The sequence below is a fragment of the Copidosoma floridanum genome, unplaced genomic scaffold (assembly GCF_036245765.1).
Source record: "Copidosoma floridanum isolate Cflo_tuat_1 unplaced genomic scaffold, Cflo_Japanese_pri ptg000030l, whole genome shotgun sequence".
NCBI lineage: Eukaryota > Metazoa > Arthropoda > Insecta > Hymenoptera > Encyrtidae > Copidosoma > Copidosoma floridanum.
The window spans coordinates 8,237,157-8,258,935 of NW_028321907.1; positions in this window are offsets into that span (position 1 = coordinate 8,237,157).

The following is a 21,779-nucleotide window of genomic DNA, read 5'->3' on the forward strand; positions in this document are numbered from 1 at the left end:
AAATATTAAGCTTAAAACTTTTTGTTGAATATAGTTTTGTTACGTAAAATTGAACTAAATAAATGAATGTTCAATTGAACAAGCAGCAAAAAAAGGAAATTTCAATAATATTGGGAACACATTCCTTTACTTCTTCTCGCTTAAGGAACATTAAGGTTACTAATGCTGCTGAGTTCACACATGAGAGTCCACGATCTTAGATTCGATCTGTGTTTTGATTAACAGATACCAATCTTTGATATATCTGATGTACCGCTTGGTGAATTAACGTTTTAAAAATGTTTATTTTGATCGCATAAGAAAATGAAATAGAAATTTTTGGATTTTATTTATTTTCACTCCTAAATTAGTTTTTACTCATCGTGTGCATATGCACTGACCCGCAAAAAATCAAGAAAATTAAATTTATTTTATGTGACTCGAGTCGAGACTATGAAATGACGGTTTCAGTTTTTTCCAAGTCATAAGCAATCAATACATTATTAATAAAAAATATGAAAAAAGGAATAAATGTTACATTAGTCCTCAATAATTTTATTCATCTACTGTAGTTAAAGCAATAATTATTTTTAGTTATGTATTCTAATCATAATTTATTTTCTATACGTTTTAAGGTTTTTTATATGCAATGCCGAAATTGATCGATAGCAAATGAAAGTCAACTCATATCTGTATTTTTCTGATTATCTAGTTGACGAATGTATTTACTAAGGCAAAAAAAAAATTATATTTGAGGTATTATAGAGCACCATAACCCAGACGATCATTAGTGTTTATTTATTTATCTGGATTTATATTTTACAGTGAAGACAAAAGGCAACTATGATATACAATAAATTTAACTAGCAGCATGCCTCAAGTAAAAAAATTATTTTATAAATTAAATAATTACCACAGTAGTGATGTTATATATTTACTGCAAACAATTACTTTGATAACTAGTTTTAATCTAATCCATACGCAAACAGCGCGTAATGGTATATTACGTAGCTAGAGAGAAAAAATAAGAAAAGTCTGAGATCACAGGCATTTGGCATGAATATAATCTGGGGCTCTCTGTGTTTCCTCTCGTGGGTTGTATACAATTTTCACCAATCCTGCGCCGAGAGACACAAATTTTTTTCCCACGAACTATTGCACACGCACATAAATGAATCATTTTCATGGAGTGTAAAGTACGCCGAAGCAGTGGGAGCAGCAGAGGGTTGTATAAATGTATAATCAGGATGTTGGGAAAAAGAATTCTCCTCGACACAGCAGAGAAACAAAATTAGCTTGAACAAAAATTTATGACACGGCTTGGGGGCCCAGCCGAAAAGCGATTGGTTTGGAGGTGCAGATAAAATAGCACGAGTCCAGTAGGCACGCACATTCACGCCAATATACGAATCGCACGCGTGTACGGGTTCGGTAGTGATGGTGATTTCTAAGGCGGAACCGCCAAATATACCTGCTGAGCTGCACGGGCCAATTCACCTGTCAGAGCTGGCCGACCGAGACGTGCAACGACCGACAAAGGTCACAGCAGGCCGTTAAAAATCTGCATTTCGACGCAGTGATTTTTGAATTACGTTTTTTTTTGTCTCTTTTTTTCAGGATCGACTTTGACATTTTTCCATTTTCTTTTCTTTATTCCCTAAATATTATTCATTTAATTTTCACATTTTGTTCATTTTTTTTAATTTTTACTATCACTTTTACTGTTGTTTTTACTTAATTTTAGGGTTCTATTTTTAATAATTATACATTTATGATGATTCCTCATAAACAATATCAATAATACTCGTTTTTTTAATATTTAATCATTAAATTTTTGTAAATTAATTAATTTTATTTATGCATGACATGGTAGTTGTTTCAAAAACTCTCGCTTTGTGATTTTTCTTCCAGTTTTTTTATTTATTTCATTTTATTTTACTCTCCACATTCCATCATCGTTTGAGTTCATGTTAGTCTTAGTTTTCTGTTAGTGATGAGCAGTTCATTGATAAAAGTATTTCTACAATTAATATTAGTACCGATATGTAATTCTTATTCTGTAAGAACTCCTGTTTTTCATACAGTATAAATATTTACATAAACAGAGGTTTGTGGGGTTGCCATGGCCCAAGTGACAAGATGGGCCCACTATTGACAAATCTATCTTCCTGACAAACTATATTAGAAAACTGATATCGTGCTTAAATTATAAATAAAAAAAAGAGATAATATGGACAAATGTAACGTAATAATACAGCAAAATTATCATTAATGGAAAACATTTTACGTGGTGTGAATAAAAAATGTAAATTTGTTAAATTTAGTACATGTGAATGATACAAAAGATTTGAAAAATTGCTAATGACTTTTTAAGGACATATTTTATAAAAAATATTACTTATACAAATTCCTTGCAAAATATAATTTTGCAATAGAATGAAGCTCGATGTTCTTATTTCTCTATGCTTAAAACTTAAACAAATACATGAGCAGAAAAAAAGAAGAGTCCACGCACGGACGTATACCTCTGATAATAAGTCCCAAAAACTCGAGCACCAATAAACCCTTCGATTACCGACATAGCGATTCCCGCACGGCACAAAAACACACGCAGGAGCCGTTATTTATGGGAGCTCTCGTGCGGCCCGCTGCACACTTACTTATACCTACTTACGTACGTAGTGCCGGAATCTCGTTTCTCCTCTCGTTTTTGCTGTTTGCTGGCGACAGACGCCCCCCCAGACACACTCCACACGTATACACATATATTATCATTATTATATACTGGGCCCCCGAGAGTGCATTGAACCACGAGGCTAATGCACTTTGGTCCCCTGGCCGCGTGCAAATATATACACACGTACGTACATACATACGTGCTCAAGTGCACGTGAGAGGATCTTCAGGGATTCACGTATCATATGTGCATACATGTGTATACATGGTACTCGCTTGGGGTTGATATACCCCAGAGGGAGAGAGGGAAGAGCGAGAGTAAGCGGCAAGAGCACGCCTCATCTCTCAGGGCTGGCGCGTCCTTCGAAATCTCACTTTCTAAAGGTTGCCTTGAACTGAGGCTGCCCCGCTCTGGTGTGCAGTATGGCCTACCTAATAGCCTGCTAAAAAGATAATCGTTTCCGATTGACTTCCCGCGACATCACCCCGGTCAGTCTTGGGCCTCTTATTATCACGAATCCGCCCTGAAAGACGTAAATTAAGGAGCATGGATAAAAAATACCGATAACCGGGCATAGTCTTGCGATTCGAAAATCTCTATTCAGCTAGTATAAAATCGTAACTATTAGTTGCCTTTGTTAATTTTTTACGAATGGGAAATTAAACGGCGAAATTATATGTCTACAGCATGATTTACTGATCTATAATGAAAGTTCATTATACCCCAAAAAATATCCATCTTGGCACACAACTGTATGAGCACGAATAATTACATAGAACTCATGGATACTTTGACCCACTTTCATCCTAATGAGATTATTATTTTAATTTTTTTATTTTATTTTTTTATTTTTTAATAAAATCTTAAAATGGTTTTTTCAAATTTCTCCTTTCGGTTTTATCTGGTTAGAAATCATAAAAAATATACTAATATTGTATAAATAATATTTAAATACAGATATTACTTGCGCTGAAGTATTTGTATGTGAAGTATTATTTAATTGGCACTCAACATGCTTCTGGAACCATTTAATGGAATACTAAATTGGAATAATTAAAAAAAAGTTTCATTATATATTATACATAAATCACATTAAAAGTAGGACTAGGAATTATAGTTGTAATATATCGGTGAATCGTTTAAAAATTTTTTATACCTATAAAGTAGCATCATTTTTTCTTACTTACCCTATGTGCATGATTAAGATCAGTTCTAAGAATTTTTTAAACCAATTTTTTTCTAATACAGTTTTTTTGCATCTTAGAATTTCCATTACTTGTAAGAATTATTAGAAAAGGATCTGGTGTAATAATTGTTAATAATTTTTTTACGCATAATGTATGTATTAAAATACTTTTTACATTTAAATAAATAAATACAGCACGACTTTACATTTTGTATTTATTAGGTAAGATTGATATTTACTTAAGATGAAAAAAAATTTTTTTTACTCTCGTACTGCAACAAAGTTAAAGTATGAGAATAATTACAGTAAAAGTTTGTATTAACTATCATGGACCAATTAACTATTTTGATTAATTTTTTTAATTTAAAAAAATGTATTCTTTCAATATAGAATAAAACCTACTTTTAATATTGATATTAAATAGTATTATCGATATTTTATATCATTTTTATGATTTTTGATTGTCATAATTTAGAACTTTTAGTGTAAATGTGAAAGTAATTATATCATTGTGTAAAACAAAAATTTTATCAGTTTTGCAATAGCTCAAAAGGTTTTACGAAATGTTTCTTGTGATAAGAGCACTATAAATATTAAGTGAAAATATTTTTTGTGAAAGTCTGTTTGAAGAAATTGGAAAACCTGTTAAATTAATTCAAAAACGATTATAACATAAATCAGTTTTTTAACTGATTATTGCGTTCTTTTTAAAAAATTACTTTTAATGGTCAAAAATTTGTGTTAATTTGATACTCCAATCTAGGGTACATTCTTGAAATTGTAAATACAGCGGAGTTTTCCTATTTGTAGCTACAATGACCTCAATACAAAACGTCGAGAAATAATAAGAATGCAAGGGTTAATAAACGCAAAAAAAGGTTTCACTTGAAACAAGAATGAGCATCCTTGCCCTCTCTTTCTTTCTTGCAGGTATTCTCACATGTATCAGCAGCTGGTCGCTCACCTTGCACGCATACACCTCCACTGAAAGAGAATAAAATAAATAGAGAAGATCAGGGGAATGAGAGGAAAGGGGAAGAGAAAAGTGAGAGCAATGCACTGCCGGGGTAATAAAATTATTTTTATTTGGATCTAAGGACGTCTACTTCAGGTTCAATGAAACGAATTTTTCTCGTGCTACTGAGTGCATGGATCTTTCGCGCACGTGCCAGAGTGACATTAAAAATTTTACATGCATTGTAAATGATTCCTGAACAAATTTTTCCATGAAATTTAATTATATGATGCTCCTTTTGGGAAAAATTACTTTATGATATACTTATGCGTACATTTCTCGTAATTATTTCTTCGTTGCAATTCAAAACTTTTTTTCAGAAACGCTTACGATTCTGTCAGTGAATATTTGCAGCTGCTATTTATATGGTGTTTGGTAATGCGGTAAAATTAAAAAAAAAATTATAATTTCATTGAAATACCAAGGGAAAAGAACGAGTGCAACTGTTTTATAAAAAAACTAAAAACAAATTAATTCAATAGTTAATTTATTAAAATCAAGAAAAATGTTTTATAATAAAACAGTCAAATATAGAACGTGCAAAAAATTTGATAGAATATAAATAGAGTTTAGAAAATTGTATTATACAAGCGATCATGGCTATGAATAGAAAATTTATTGGAGTGACTCACGGTGTTTAAAAATTCTTTTGGGGGGAGAGCAGACGTTTTGTTGTTTTGCAACATCTTAATTGTCTGGCAATTCTGGTATCTTTTATCTCAAGGTATTGGATGAAATGTACTACCCTTTCGGTTGTTAATTTTTGCATGTAAATTAGTTTTTTGAAACCATTTCAGAAAAAAGTCGAAGTTTAACTAAGGAAGTCAAGGTTTAATTTAGGATTACCATTGTTCAATCATGTAGTAGTTAAACAATTAAAAACTCAAATCATTTTGATTGATAATTTCAATGAATTCTACTTTTCTTTCATATAATTAGTTTTTGTTAGATGATACAGAAAAAAAAAATTTATTTATTCCACTTTAACACAATTTTTGGTGAAGAAACCATTTATTAGTTAAGTAAGATAAAGTAATTTTCAATCATAAAATATTTATTAAAATATAATTGTTTTTGCATAATAATTTCCTATGTGAATTTTTTATACATGTAATGCAAATCAACACTAATATTAGGAAGAAAAGGTAAAAAAATAAAAAAACATTAATATATTTTTAGAAAATTCTATGGCATCTGATGAACAAAGATTTTGAAAATTTATTACTTTTTTATATGATTCTACTATTTACAATGCTCCATATATGTCTTTTGTATAAGTACACTAGGATATTAATTTAAAAAAAATAATAATAAATAAATAATCATCATACAAATATACACACTATTGCAGGCTCTATTTTAGAATCAAAATAATATTACAAAAAAAAAAAAAAAAAAAAAAAGAGATACCATGATACCATGTGCTTACCAGCTGATATGTATGTATTCTTACGTGCTCTATCTGAAGCAACTTTTCAACATTTCATGCAACATTTTGTTCACGCATGATACACATTGATTTCTCTCGTAAACCTGTATCGAAAAAAAAAAAAAAAAAAAAAAAAAAACCCAACAAGTCACCCCGATCTCTTAGTGCCAAGAATTCTCGAATGTTCGTGGAGCTTCCCAAGCCGACAGGCCGTCTCCCTTTTCACAATTTTTCTATTTTACCTGACGTAGTTCTGCTCAGCAAAGAAAGGGGGAGAGGCGAGCTAATGCCCTCGGCGCTGAGCTAAAAGGAACAAGGAGCAGGGAGACAAAGAAAGAGAGCGAGTGCGCGCGCGCGCGTGTTGTATTCACAGTGGCAGGATGACGATAGCTGTCGTAGGTTCAAGGACCTGTGGTCCACGCCGGTATCTTCTGTGCGCGAGTAGGTATAGGCTGCCAAGAGGGCGAGAGAGTGCGTGCATATCAGTAAACGTGAGAAAGAGAGAGATGGAGGGAATGTGTCTGCATATAGGATATCGAGGGTAGGGAACCTTTCTTCTCTTCTTCTTAACAGACTCTTGGATGTCCTTGCAAGGTAGAGAGAGGGAGAAGAGCGAAAAGTGCAGTCAAAGACCCAGGCACGCCGATCATGGAGGGGCCAGTGCTGCTGATGTTGGGTACAACGGTCTTTCGATCTGCTTATCGCCAGCGTATCTGGCGAATGGATACTGCGTGATATACATGTATATTTTAATGAACAAAAACAGCGTTGCTTGATTTTTTGAAAATTGCTGATAATAATGAGTCTTTGACAACTACTGTGCTGAATAATACATATATCACATGCTTTTATTAGAAAATATTTTTAAGTTTTTTGCAAGAGTATTTCTATCCAATTTTCTGTATTGGGGACGAGGAATACACATACAATTATCTCATTATATTTTGTTGATTTATTTGCATGGGTTGATCAAATAATGTTTGAACGTTTGTAGCTGTCAGAAATTAAAGACATAAATTTTTTTAAATTGACACTTAGTACTGATGTTTGTAATGAATACAGGGCAATATTTACAGATTACATTTGTTTCGGAGCAGCAGTTTTTTTTATAGCATTACACAAGTGCTCTAAAAATTAGAAAAGGTTGTGTTAAAATAAGTGGTAATTTATATTGTAACAATAAAAAATTATCAACTTAAAAAAAATTTTTTTTTTTAAGGCCTACAGAAGGTATGGGTGAATTTTCGAATACGACCTGACGTAGTAATACATTGTGGGAAGTACAAAATATTCATCAAATGTATAAGTATATTGTGAATCTTGTGAAATGGTTCCATAATATATCATTTCATTTCGAAGGGGATGATTTATTATATTTTAAAAAAGAAGAAACGGAAATCGCACTGGTATTTTTATGTATTTCAACACTATGACTTTCTTTTTTTTAGTAATACAATCCATATAAACCTTACAGTTGTTTATTAATTATATTTTCACTCGTTTATTTATTTATTTCTTTGGTGATGTTTTCGTTGCTTATTGAATAAATATGTAAATCATCTAATAAATAAAAGTTGAGTGTGAGTGTTACGGTTAGTAAAAACGTTCTTTATTAATCAGTCCCTCATAGTAGCCAGTTGGCTAATAATAAGTAAACAGATGATTAAGTTAATGAGTTAATTTTAATAAATTAAAATTTTACATACTGTCAAGAACGTGAATTGACTCTATAATTAAATAAATAAATTTAAAAAATCCATAAATAAATTAACTCGTAAAAAAAGGATTAATGGTATCCTTACAAAACATAAAGTTAGTTAGTACTCATTAAGCTCAGTCATTTATGGTGAATAAATTCTAAATCTCATATTAGTATATCATTAAGATTTATTCACATAAAAAAATTAGCCCCAAAATTCAATTGCTTATGTGTTATAATTTATTTAATTCATACATTAAATTTTTACAGAAAGAAACATAATTTTTGTGTACTACTAACAAATCACAATATAGAGTTTTACATACTTGCAAAAGGTGTTGTTTGCATAAGACAGTGAGAGAGAAAGGCATGATAGACGAGCAAAGTATTACTAGTCCACGAAGACTGTCGCTCTGATAACCCACTTTGCGAGTGTGTTATCGGTAAATCGCATGCACTGAATGGCTCCTCCCTCACAAGAATCCATCCCTTGGAAACATATTTGATGCTTATTAAAAATTCGCCCTTCTTAATTAAGTATAGAATTTCAAGCTGTGCGTGTTAACTTGGTTGAAAAAATTTTAAAAAGAAAAACGCCAAAATTTGGGTATCAAGATTAAAACCTCAAGAATACTAAAAAATAGTTGACACTGTCACACTAATCAACTATCATCTAATCATGTACCGATAATTTTACGTCAGTAGAATATGTTGAAAGTAATTCCTATTATTTAAAGAAATTTTTATTTTAGGAAGTTTTATTGTTTCTAGTTAAAATATTTTTTTTTTATTCGCAACTGACTGGAAAATTGCAATTTGGACTGGCAAAATGTTATTCTAAGCCAGAAAAATATAATCCATTTGTATGAATTAAATTATAACAATTATATTTATTTTGAGCTAAATGTTTATTGATATAATAACTATAGCATGTAACAAATTAGTGCTTAATAATCTGTTTATTCATTAAAATTCACGATTTACCATTATAAGTGCTATAAAATAATTACTAATTCACTTTGATGGCCTATTACAAAAGTAAAAAATAATTCAAATTATTATGATGTGTAGTTAACTAAAATTGTTTGGATTTAAAAATAAATATTTGTACACGCTTTTTATTTAACTCACACTGTCTGTCTATCTGTTTGTATGTCTATGGCAGGAGGAGCGGAATTTTTTAATGGCATTTTAACTACCAACTTACAATTTGCTAAAAATATTATTGTTATTATTGTTGCCTATGCAATATATTGATAAGATACTTTACTAAATGTATGTATTTTTTAATTGTTTCTTCCAAATTGAATATGGCAAGTTTAAGTACAGTTCTCGTTAGGTTACGTTAATTTTTCTATACTCTTGTTGATGACTCGTCTTACCATACTCGTCTGTCTCAGCTTAATTTTTTATGCGATTAACTGTTCGGTCAGATGTCAAATATATGATGAATTTTTCAGTTTGATGAATAATATATACGAGAAACTTTGAAACTCAAAATACTTTAAATACCCTTTTTGGTGTATGAACTGTACCCATAAATAAATTTTTTGCCATACATACGATTGATAACAGTGACAGATCTCTATGAACTATGTTTTTATAAGTAAATTATATGTGTAGAGTCGTTTTTATCAATCGCACGTACAGTTTAAAACTGTTTTGGTTCTTTATGGCTTACACACGTATAAAAGCATATTTTGAACATTTTTACAAATGGAATTTTGAAAAAAATCAAACAATTATTGAATTGCAAAATAATAAAAAACTAAAATCAAAAAAACGTGATCACATATGTCTAACTAACTTAAAAAGCACAAGCAATTTTTATGCTGCATTTTATAAAAACATAATTTGCATGGAGTCCCGTATTTTCAATAGTTATTTTAAATACTGTAAAACTAATACATTTTCTATTTAACAAAAAAAAAAATCATCCATTTTAATTGGTAGTGACAAAAGATGGAAATAATTAAATTTTGTTAAATTAATAGGAAGTAAGGTAATGAGCAAATTATTTTTTAATTGCAATATTAAGATTCGATAATATGTTTAAAAAATTTCAGTTTTAATACTGTTACTTTTTTGTTGACAGAATGTCAGTGTCAAAGCTGTAAATTATCACAGAATCTTAATAAAACTTTGATAAAATTAATTTAAAAATTTCAAATATTAATTTTATAAATACCAAGTCTTTATCTTATAAACCTTGATTTGTTTTAATATAACTTTACTAATTCCAGTATTGTTCTTATTTATAAAGAAGGTAATGTATTATAATTTAACTTTGTAAAATTCAGACAAAAAAAACGTGTTAACTAAAAATTTTAATATTCTAAGAATCAACAAGTATTTCGAAACTAAATGTTGAACTTTTTGAAAGTTTTTTACAGCTATAATCTAATACGATTAAAGTAATATAATCCTTTATTTAAGAAAAAAAATAAGAAAAAAATAAGAAAATTAAAACACACTGCAATCCCGTAAAAATAAATATGCTTCACTATCTCATGACGTGGATAATATAAACCATGATTTCTTTATGATAAAAAGAGGCATCGTGAGATAAATTTATAATGAAAATAAATCAAAAAGTTATTATAATAACTGTTTGGTAATTCCTCATGCGTGTCTTTCTCTCCAGGCTATCCGGATACCTATGCACCAACTCTCGAGGCCAATCACCTTGTCGACGAGACAGTAAGAATCGAGGTACAAAAACGATGAAATGAAAAAAAAAGTTAATAGGCACCTAAATGCCAAAAAATATACACGGCTGCGTGAAAAAGAGAGGACGAATCCTCTCGTGGCTATAATCATGCCATTTAATACATGTATACGAGGTGTGATTTGAAAGCGTGATATCCCGGTATGTAATATTTATGTATATGCTCGGATGTATAAATTACAAGTGGCGAAATTGGGTCAGCTGCTTGGATCAGAATTATCGATCTTTCGACCAGCTATGTACTTGTTTTTTTATTTTTCGACAGAATACACATAGTTTACGCTTGTAACCAAGTTGTCGGTCAGCTGATCATACAACTCAAGTATTCAAGTTCGTCGACCTCGTAGCCGATGAGGATGCTTCCGATGCAAAGATCGTCATCGACATGAGATGTTGCATGTCCAATTTGATCAGAATTATTGATTTTTTTTTACTACAGACCTAAAATCTCACTCAAAAATGTATGCCCGCATTGTTTGTACGTTTACTGTAAACGAGTTAGAGAATAAATACTTAATAGTAAATGGTGTGAAATAAACATTCAAGAGTTTTTGTGCATGCATGAAAATGAGTACACTTTCTATGATCTTGGCGATTTATAGCAGAAGGGTAATAGATCAGTAATAATTAATTGGAAAATAGATCGCAATTGTATCTTCGAAGTGGGGAAGTATTGAAGACTAGTGATGGCATGCCTGTAGTACCACTGTTCTTTCTGTGGAGGACTTCCAGAACGTTGCTACCAATGCCTTACCTGCCTGGAGTCTTTTGGTTGCTTTTATAATTAATAATTGTATTAACTTTTTAAACACAGGCGAATTAGAGTTTTCAAGATAATTATAGGAGTACGAAGATATTCTTAGTAATTTGTATGGTATTTTCTTTGTTCGAATACAAGAATCCTACTTTTGCAAAGAGATGACAAAAATAATAGTGTCACGAGAGGCTAGTGAAAAGTTTCACTTATTTGTAAGATTAGGAGAGAAAAACCTTTCTGTCATTTTTTTCAACTATTTTTTAAAACTGTTTTTGGCTTGTCCATCCGAGTGAAACGATATGTGTGAGTGTCGCACATTTAATCGAGAGTTCGTCACGGACACGTGGTAAAGTTGGAAAAATTTTTTTGTGACTCATCAAAGTATTGTCTTACACCCATCAAAATTTCACCCTAGTGGTAAGTTCGTCAGGTTCACAAAAACAATGCTGATCCATGGAAAAGACCTTTTATGACTATTAAGAAATTTGGTAAAAACTTTGTGAAGTTACACGGGGAGCTCACGTGCATTGTAATTATTTTTATATGTTTTAACTAAGTGCGTTATTATGATCCGTAAAGTTTAGTGTGTGCATAAAATGTGTTACGTGTAGAGCCTAAAAAATATTGCGTAAACGAATCACGAATAAGCACGTAGATAACAACAATCAAGTAAATTAATCATTAATCGCGCAAAATTTAGTAATAATTTCAGAACGGGAGGGAAAAAAGAAGGTTGCGAACAGCGAGAGAGTTGATGCATGCATATGAATGTATTTATCATTAAAGCAAGAGGTGCTGATTTGCAAGTCTGGACGATAAAAATTCCTAAAAATAATCTTGCATTACTTTTTATAATCACGGGGGGATGACCGAGTCCTGGGAAAAAAAAGAGAAATACATTCGTGTACAAGTATGTAAAATAAAACAAACTAACGGTAGGGGGAGAGAGAGATTTTGTCGCGACTGCTCGTCTCTATAATACGGTCATTCGCTTTCCTACACATTAATGCGTTCCAGACGCTTAAAAATAAGGGAAAAAGTTGAAGACGATACAAGCCCAAGATGCGTGAATCAGACAAGTATCAGATATGTGTGTAATACCGTCCGAGTTTTGCGAGGCTTGATGCCGGTTTTCCTTTTTGCCTCATTTTTTTCTTCCTTCTTTATTTTCTCCAATACACTCGTAATGAGTATACAGCTGGTGGTCGAGACGATGCCGATGACCGAAACTTTCTCCCTTTATGCTAATTTCGTGTTAATACCCACTATTTTTAGTCTTTCCCCGCACACCTTAATACACGTGACGAATTCGTATATACATAGAGATGTCATCGGCACCAAAGTAACGAATACTCGTATGGCTTTTAAAATTTCTGTCTTTCGTAAGTTTATTGCATCTTGAGCGAGCGTATGATTATTAGAATAAAGGTGTGGATGTTGTCCGGGTCAGTCCTGCATAGTAATGGAGTTTACGGTTTGTGTGCGTATACTCCTTGTTGAGGCATATCCAATGATAGAAGTGTATTTTTGTATATTTTTGTCCGAAAAAAATTGCGTAATTCTTTATAAAGTGACTCTTGCACAGTGTATAAATAATCAGTAACTCAAGTGTATATATAAAGAATTTTTCAAGATGCTCCATTATGCAACCAGTCAGACTTATATAAATGTCTACAATGTTGCACAAAAGATACATTCGTAACAATAAGGAAAAAAAATACTGATACTCAACATTTTTATTGATAAAAATAATGAATAAAATCTTTAATACGTGAAGCTTTGCTAGGTTCTGGTAAATGGTAGGTACGCGCATTAATTAAAATAATCTAAATCTACCGTTTGGTGGAAATCTATTGTTATTTTTAAACCATACCTTGATTCTTGATGGTAAAATATTTTTGTCATAGTTTTCCAAAACATGTAAAATTCTGACGGAATTATAATGAAACGTGTTGCAAATTGGCGGAGTAGAAATAAGGTGAAAGAAATTGACATATAAATTAAGAACAATTTTTATTCTACTAAAGCAATAGTTTAATTTAAAAAACCGTTATTAATAAGGGTTTCTATCCAATCAATAGAAAAAAAAATATAATTTAAATATTTTTTATGATCTCAAGTTTCAGATTCAGAAACAAAATTGTAAATACAGAGGTAAAAAAAACAATCCTTGTACAGCCTTGTTTATTTTTTATCTTCTTAATGTTGAAAAAAGTGTAAATCGTTAAAATTGACCAAATAATCTTTATCTGGCACCAAATTTTTCATGTGGCTTTTTACTTAATTTCACACAATTGTAGTGAAACTAAAATAAAAAGATAAACAATAAAAAATCTTTAAGTTATTAAAGTTTTTTTTATTTTTACGTTGCTTTCAATAATTTTTATTTCTTGGGCCAAAAAAAATTTTTTTTTTCCAACTCATTAAAACAAATATCACGGCTAGGTTCTTATGGAAAACTAGAACCCGGAAAGAGGTTAACTTAATACATCTCATGTAATGGATTGGAGTATAATGAATTTTTATTAGATTTCACCAGTGATCCCATTGTATTTAAAAAATTTTTTTTTTCATTCGATTAATTGTAAAATTTTCTGCGCTATTCTGGTTTAACAACAATTACACAAACAAACTATTCGATCATTTGTTTTAATCAGTCACAGTATTTCCTCCATCTACTTCAACATGAATAAGACTAATCACTTTCAAGATGAAACGTTACCTACGTACGTACGTAGGCAGAGCAACAGCACGCGGATGGCTATCTTATCGCGGGAAAGCTGTAAAAACAGCGCACGAAGAAAACTGTCGAATTACCCGTCGTAGCTTACAGTATTTTTAACTGTACTCATTTTTTTTTTTTTTTTTTTTTTTTCACGTCAAATCGTAACTTGCCGCAACCATGCGTCTTTCGTGAAAGAGAAAAATCGAGCGAGTCTTTTAATTTCGTGTGTCAAGAGGCAGTAATACGAGAGCGTGGCCGTAGTGTGCGAGTAATTCGGGCACCCGGTCCATCGGATCGCTCTCGTTACGCCAACCTGTTTGAGGAGAAAAGAAAAAAAAATGAAGGAGGTGGCAAAACGGTAGCTGATGCGCTCGTTTATTTTATTTTTTTATTTATTTTTTTTTTCTTTCTTATTGCTTTTTTATGTTTATTTTATTTTTTTTTGAAAATCGTTTTCCTCCCATCGACAGAGGCCAACCGTAAACTCGAACCTTTCTCCTTTCTCGTGGCAGCATAAGTAAGTAAAGCAGTAAGTATTACAGCAGCAACGAGAGATGCTGCTACTTTTGGGTAGTGTGTACGCGCATACCTACATATTAAGTGCACCAAAGTGAAAGAAAGAGAGAGAGAGGGAGAGAAAGGCTCCTCCTGAGCCCCCCTTGTTTTATAAGTAAGTGACATTTGGTACTCTCTCGCTGTGCGTATAACGAGAGTTCGTTGATCCGCGAAAAAGGAACCGGTGTGAGTGTACGTATTTACGTAGGGGTGAGCGGAACAGGCTTGCACACTTTTGATGTTTCTTTTTTTGTTTTTGTTTTTTTTTTTCTGGAATACTGAATAAAAATTGATAATGTTCAAAACGCGAAGGCAAAAATACAGTTAGGAACTTTTTTGATACTCAAGTTACTTAGCTCGCAGCAAATCTTATCAAAAGTGCGTCATGTACGAGTCCAACTGGTGGTAGATTTGTAAATGTATACATGGGAGTGAGTACATATTACAGGCTGAATAAATTAACATAATTATTCTTTTTAAAGTAATTAATAAACTATAATATATTTTATGCGGCATAAAAATTTTTTTATTTTATAACAAATTATTATAAAAAAAATATATTACATATACATAATGTCACTATAATTTATGGTTTTATTACGCTATATATAACGTGTAGTACGATATCATGAAATATAATATACTACGATATATAATATTATATACGATAAATTTTAATATAACATTATATAATACTGCATAATACAATATAATATAACATATAACAGTGAAAAAATTAATTTAAATGAGGAGATTTTGTATATTTGGTACAAAAATTTTACGTGGTACCCTTAGTTCACAGTTGAAAATGAATTTTAAAAAATGTAATAATCAGTTTTAATTCAGTTTGGACCAAGCACTTATTAGTTTTCAATTTATTGAAAATTACATTCTTTTCAAAATACCCACTTCTATTTCTCTGGAATCGCGTAGAAGCTCGTGTAATTATTTACAAGAAAGAATAAAAATTAATAGTTCCAAAAAATACTGGATCACGTAATTATTTATAACTAATATTTAAACTAGTCAAGATAGTATCGAATAATTTACAATTATTATTTGCATCTCGTTAACTTGCTATCGGGAGTGCAAAGTTTTACCTACGTAAAAATACGCCCGGCTTTCTCTTTAATGTGTACACACACAAATAATGTATCTGTACTTGAATACCTACATATTTCTGGATTCGCTGTCAAAACTTGATTGCATCCGCGAATCAAGTAAATGTACATACTAAAATAATCTTGCATTTCGTCAGTCTAGTTGGTGGCCTTTGTCGATACGATGTGCATAACGACATTATTTCCGAGAGAGAAAATTAAAGATGTTGCCCCCCCCCTCATTTACTGTGGACCCCCTACTGTGGTAATGTTTAATTATGCTTGAATTATTGCTATGTGCGTAATACATGTAATAAAAAGTAGATATAAAAAAATTCTGTTGTTAAATTTTTTTTAAGATAAAAATTTAAGAAAAAGAAACACGTTAACTAAATTCGAAGTAGTTGGATCTGGTACAATTTACAAAACTTGTTTTACACAGAATTTTGCAATTTTAATAGTCAAAGACTAATTCACCATAACGTAATGTACTTGTATTCAATAAAATTAACGTCGAGTGGTAAAAAAAAATCAAGCTCGAAATCGACAGCCCTCAAACCTTTTGGATGAGACAACTACTTCATAGTCGCATTCGCATGCAAACTTCGCGGTTGATACGCAATCTCTTGTCGTTCACCCCCCCCCCTTTCTCCGATATACCCATTCAATCAAAACGACAAAGCTCTTATACTCGACCCAATAAATAGGAACCATCAGAAAAAAGAAAAGACCGACCGAAAGAAAGGAGAAGAGCCTACAATACTCATGCACACGCACACGGTCCCCATCTCCGCGCGATACACCCAGTTTACGTCCGAGTTCGTCGACCTCGTGTGTCCGAAGTGTTGCTCGCAGGCCTCTCTATCACTCCCCCCCCCTCTTTCCTCTGGGCTCAGTGAAATTATAAAATAACCGCTCGAATTACGACACTCGAAAATTTCGTCCGATCAATCGCCCTGCTCTCCTCGCGGACCCCCTTTTCTCTTCCACCGCGGCTTTGGCTTCTTCTCCGAAAAGGGGCCTCTCTCTCGGCTTGAAGAAGAGACTTTTATGAGACTGTTCGAATGAAAGACGAGCTTTTGGATCCGAATTCGGGAGCCACTGGCAACGAGGAGGAAAAGAAATCGCTAACCACATGACCTACCTCAATGGTTGTTTGTGTGTGTGTGTGTGTGTGTGTGTGTGTGTGTGTGTGAGTGTTTGGGTACGCGTGCACCGGCTTGGGTTTTCACGCTCTCGCGTGGCATTGGGTTCTGGGCTGTACGGATTTTTCGTCGTGGAAAACCAAACAAGCGGGATGTTCCGTTATTTTTGCGCGACGGAGCGGTACCGCGCTCTGGGATACCCGAAATTTTCTCGCGAGAAAAACATCTCGCTCCGTTGAGAGTCGCGCTCTGTACGGCATTTTCATTTGAAGCGTATATATACCTATATAGAGGTATACGTTAAGGAAGAAGAAGAAGAAAAAAAAGAAACAGTTTCGTGAGGCCCCAGCAAATAAAAAGCGTGTCGTTCTAACTTTCAAATGATGGCTCCGCGCGCGCGTACACTAACACGGAGATGAGTAGAGTGGGCGGGAAGAGGCGCTCACGAAACGCCGAAAACGAGGAAGATGTGTGTGCACACGCGTAGGACGCGAAGAAAGTTCGTGTGATATTTTACGCGAGTGAAAGAGACCGAGCCAAGTTCGGCAAAGCTCCGTTCGCTGCTCCTCGTTTCGAGTGTGTATGGACGTGAAATCGACTCTTTTTTTTCTTTTTTCCTTTTTTTTTCATGCAAAAATAAAAAAATTTTCGGTTCGTCGCCAAATGATGCTGAACGGGTAGTCTCCTGCGTCATTTAACGATTCATGCAAAGTATAATTGTTGGGACGAAGAAGCTTTGAACGAGGTATGGGTGTCCATTAACGGTAACGGACGATCCATATACTGTGATCAGATATTGTTCAAAATCAGTTCAAATATATAAACGCACGTATTTTTTTTTTTTTCGAAATCTAACCCACTGTTACAAACATTTTTTATTAATCGTGCTTCTCTCAAACTTAACATGGCACCATATTTTATGTAAAGCTATTTCATGTACGTGTGAGAAAATTTGCAAAAATTTGCACAAACTTTTCACCTCTGGGGCATGACGATTCGAAGAAATTTATGTATGATTCAATAAAATTACTATTATTACCCACTAACGGATACGCAATGACATAACTAAAAAAAAAAAAAAAAAAAAAAAAAAAGAAAAACGCTGATGTGCTGTTAAACCAGGTGCCCTGTTACCGTTGGCCGTTATGCCATTGGCATGAAACAATTAACAAAACGCTCATGCTCGAGAAATGAGGAGCGACGTGGAATATAGCAAGAGAAAAGCGAAGAGAGCATCGGTGGCGGGTCGACGCACTCGAAAGTCGGAGCTTTCACGGAGCTCTTTGGTATGTGTCGGGTTTATTAACTTTAATAGGGATCTCTTTGTCGAATTGGACAAAAAATCGGCGACTTCCGTCTCGTCTACCGAACCTCGAAGAACATTACTCGTATGCGATTGAATAAGTGGACATTTTGATCTCGTATTACGTAAGCTCTTTTGTCTTACGAAAGGTATGAAAAACAAACGAGTTTGGATATTTCGTTTACGCCGTAGAAATGTGATTGCTCTAAAAAAATCTCGATTGTCATATCAATTGCGACGGCGTTAGGTACATGTACCTAGTTTTTAAAAAATCTCTTTTCAGTGGTTCATTTGTCCCGATCATACGATGGTCATCAAATTGCATCGAGAATTGCAGTATTTCAAACGAATGCAATCGTGTGTAATCGACATTCCCAAATTATTTTTCATTTTTCATGATAGTTCCGTTTGATATTTCGGATCGCAATAAAATTATGGGATCTTATCGCAGTGTGCGTACGATCTGTACGATTAAATCTATGAAAAGATTGGAGTGTTGAAAACTCTTATTAAAAATATTCATATAGAACTACAATGTCCAATGAATTTTTAAGTCCCAATGTAAACAATAATGTGTGTATGAAAATGTGCAATCAAGAAAAAAAAGAGCGGAGTTTAATTAGCGTTGGGTTCCGTCTGACCAGACTCGGAATGTATCTACTTAATAACGTCAAACCTTCCATATTCTCGTAGAAAAAACTTCTGGAATTCACGAAGACATGTGACTATCTTAAAAAATCAGTAGGCTAAGTGAACAAATTTTAAATATAAGGTTTCCACGTAACCTAGCCTTTAAAGTCACACTCGCACATGTTTATAGTGTGTATGAGGTCAAAGCCTTCATAGTCTTCTTGTTAGTCTGTCCGACGATAGTGTACGGGAAGAAGAGTGGTGGAATCAGAAGACATCAAATTTATCTTTATCGATGTTACATTAATTGTATTGCAAATTAATTGGATTGCGAGCATGAAAATTAATAATAATTTTATGGATCTTATATAATGAAATACCAACTTGTTATCACTTAACATATGATGTTCACAAGTGTGGGCCCATACATCGGCAGTACGAAAAAAATCTTCTAATAACCAGTTAATGCAATTATTACTTGAGACGGCGTGTATTATCCTGAATAGCTGTTCGCATCAACAAAAATGTACTTAGTAGTTAAATACGCTTAGTTTGGCACAGTTTGGCTTTGACACAATTTAGCCCAAGTTATTGTAAATTCAATGATTCTTCAGACTTGATGAACATTTATACTTTATCAGAGCTAAAACTAAAACTTTTTCAAAAGCGCTCTTTCGTATATGTTTGGTAAATATAATAGTAATTTTTTTTAGCGTTACAATTAAGAGTTTACACTATAGGATGAACCAAAGTGGCCAGACCAAGCTGACCAGAATCTGTGATTTTAATCCAGGTCAGTGTTCCCATTTTGGTTCCCTCTTTTTTTCACGATTAAAGTGCAAAGAAATACTGTGCTTTAAAATATTTGTCATTTTCAAACTTCTAGATAATAAATCATTAATAAATGTATGTATCCAAATTTCCCACTAGAACTCGATTAAGCTACTCAACATTCGACCCATTGGCGTCGGTACGAAAAACATAGCGGAAGAAAAAAAGCAAAGGATTCAAGATAATGCAACGCATGTCACATTCAAGAGGGAAAAAAAAGGTGACGCCAAAAAAGGAGTTGGGCAAACGAGCAAAGCGAGGAAGGAGCAGAGAGATGAGAAGGTAGGTTAATGCCGCAATCGTTACGATGGGGGTCTACGAGTTCGAAAGAAAAAGAGAGGATATATTATAATGGTCACCAGAGAACGGTGTATCGGAGGCAATGATGGCGATGCTCGCTCTGGGATGGATGACACTTTCACTCTCACAGGTGGTTGACCGACCGAGCACCTTCTTTCCTTCTTCCTTTGAGCTGCCAATTCATCGGCTCATGTGTGCTTGTATTGTTTTTGTTAATGACCGCGTTGGGTACTGTTGATTTTTCTTCGAACGTTTTTGGGTTTAAAAAAAAATTTTCCAACTACAAGATCTCAAGCTCAAGCTGCTGAAATATAACGTACGAATACGAGAAAGATTTTTTTTTGGTATTTCAAATAATCATTTTTTGAAAGTTGCACTTTACTGAAGTTATTTTGAGTGTTATTAAATGTGCATAAAGCTTTCTTTCGATATCATATTTTTTGGCAAAAGTGTTCTTATAACATTAGATCCTTTAAAAGATTTTTGGATTTCTTTTTTTTTTTTATAACGTTTTTTTGTTTAATCTGATTGTGATGTCGATCACTTACTTTTTGAACCTTGCTTATACACTTTTAACTAAATAAGTATAAAAACGTTAATATGCAGTGAAAAAATAATCCTCCACCTTCTCAAACGTACTGTTCTTATTTCAAAAACATATATTGATAACTCAATCAAAACGGATTAATGAACTTCAAGAACTTATCACACCCTTTTAACAACAAAAAATAATATGTAGCATTTCGGATTTTAACGAAAACTCTCATCAATGTGTTCTGCTTACTATGGATGATGTGTGTTTTTTATTCGCGCGTCTACGATCATTGCATTCTTCTTATAATTTTTATTATTATTTTTTGTTCGTTGTACTATCAATGTGTATAGTCACCACAAACATTATTATACAAAAAATGGAGAGAACAAAGATAAAAAAAAAGATCAAAAAGAAAAGAACCTCTGATCCACAGTGAAAAAAGACTCAGGGATCCAAGAAAAGGAGATATGGTACTTACACGAAAGAGAAGAAAAGCAATAGCAACGGAGAAAAGGATGAGAGAGAGAACGAGAGGAGGAAGTCAATGAACCAATCGCTGCTGTTTCTCTAACCTTTCGCCGAGCCGATATATCATATTGTACACCAGAATCGGTATATATGTGTATAAAACAACCCACGAATTTACGGCCTGGCTCGCCCCTTTCCCCTCTCACCACCGATACTTACGCTGACTGATCCAGACCGATCCTCCAGTAGGTCAGTGGTTCACGAGTAGCAAGTTATGCATGTGTGTGTATTCCTCTTTCTTTTTCTCTTTTTTTACACGCTTACACGAGCTCTGACTCGAAAAATGGCTTTCTCGATGCTTTTTTTCCTACATATACTCTGAGAGTAGTACCCCATCGTTGTCTGAGCTTCTTTTACTTTCCTTTTTTGCATTACAATATGACAGCTTTTTTTTAGATGGACTCGATCTACGAACATTTCATGAACTTATACATTATATACATATATAAGGGATCGTATATCCACGCGAAATAGAAATTATATTCAAATAGTTTTCAGTGGTAGTGTTTAATTATATTGGAGGAGGCTATTCCAGCATCTAGGGCGAAAAAGTTTCTGTGCATTAAGTAATTTTTTTTTTATTAGTAAATTACTGATCATTTAACAAGTGTTCTACAAATCTTTGCGACATCATTGATATCAATGCTCTACAGAGCT